Raw genomic sequence first — 1851 nt, forward strand, 5'->3', positions numbered from 1 at the left:
TCACAATTTTTACTAAACTTTGGGAACCCCCTGTAGCCCCCCCCCCCCCCCCCCCCCCCTAGGAGACACACGCTTTGGGCTTTCACCCCTTGACCCGTATTAGTACTCGGACTCGATCTCGGACCCGACTTTGGACTCGGTCTCGGACTCGATCTCGGACCCGATCTCGGACTCGACTTCAGACTCGACCTCGGACTTGGTCTCGGACCCGATTTGGATCTTGGACTCTATCTCAAACTCGGTCTCGAACTTGGTCTCCGATTCGGCCTCAGACTCGATTCCGGACTCTATCTCGAACTCGGTCCTAGAGACAGTCTTGGACTCGATTTTCGACTCGGTCCCATCCAATGAACTCTTTGTCATTTTGGTCATGCTTTCGGGGATCCTTTAGCCTACGACACCTTGGTGAGTTGGTTCCTTACACATCTCTCTCTAGACTTTCAATCTCTTTTACCACTCCTTTGGCACAGAATCTAGCTTTGAGATAATTGAGTTGTGGATCCAATTTGTACGAGTAACATTAGTCCTAGAACAATAATCCAGCTTGACTAGTGGCCCTTTACCCCTAAATCTCGACAGCCCCAGAAACATGGTACTGTTGAAGAACTTGAACTTGAGCACACAAATGCAAGACACTGACCTTGACTCCCAATCATTCCAGAGCAACGTGCATTACTCTTGGTACTGACTCTTTGAATTGCCCAATTGATATGAGAAATTGGCTCACGAGCAATAATCTTCTTAACCTCTGGCACTTGATTTACTTGTGTAACAACTGGCACTTCCTCCACTCCATATTCCTTAGTTCTTCTCCAGTGTCATGGAATAGGATGGTAGTTAAACTCTGGACAATGAGAGCTAAAAGGAGTGATGTTAAGCCCATCAAATGTCTGTTGACACTTCATACAAGTTATCCTTATATCCCCAAGTGGTTTATAATTTGATTCCATATGAGTTCCAGTAACAACTTCCTCCACCATTTTAGACATTGACCCTGCTATTAGTGTTGTCCTTTTACCAACTCACTCTCGAAGCTTATCTAAGTTTAGACTTGTACCAGCAAACCTTGCTTCTTGTGCAGCCAAAGCTTTTGATAATTGCTCAAAAGATCTAGTGAGGTCGGAGAGTATAACTTCATAGAGGGACATTTTTCCTTTCCCTTCTTCGAAAGCTCTCCAACTCTAATGTTTGCTCTTAGGGAGATTAATTGTTAGTGTAAGTGCAATGTCATCAAGTTGTTGATCCTAGGAAAAATACAACATTTGAATGTGACAAGCAAAGAAAATGAGAGAAAACTTATATGAAGAATATAATGGCCCCACTAAAACATTTAAACTTCCCACTATGCAAGCCAACATTCCATTTGTGGAAGGTGTTCAATTGGCATTTTGTCTCCTTCACGCCACTATATGCACATCTCATTTGCTTTTGCATCGTGCTCCTCTTTAATTGGTGCATCCATCCAGTCCCGACAAAGTTGCTTAAACTCGTGATGGAAGTTAGAATTGATGCATCGGCAATGTTTGTTAACACTCTTTGCCCAATGAAACTCACAACTTTTATCTCTACTTTATAATGGCTGACTTTTATCACCTCCAAATACTTGTCGTACAGCCAACTAGTTAGCACCAACAGCATCTGCCATGAAATCGTGGAAGTTGGGTTTCTTCCTGATTCACTATTCAACAACCTTGAATATACATGTCCAAACGATGGTTTGAGTTTAGAAATCTTAAACCTTGAATTTAGCTATACCTATAGTCAAGTTGCACTACAACCTATAGAAGGACTGGTTATAATGTCCATTGGTATGAGATCCTTAAAAAATGAAAAGGCACTTACTTGTGATCC

Source organism: Selaginella moellendorffii, unplaced genomic scaffold (assembly GCF_000143415.4).
Source record: "Selaginella moellendorffii unplaced genomic scaffold, v1.0 SELMOscaffold_21, whole genome shotgun sequence".
In the NCBI taxonomy this organism is placed as follows: domain Eukaryota; kingdom Viridiplantae; phylum Streptophyta; class Lycopodiopsida; order Selaginellales; family Selaginellaceae; genus Selaginella; species Selaginella moellendorffii.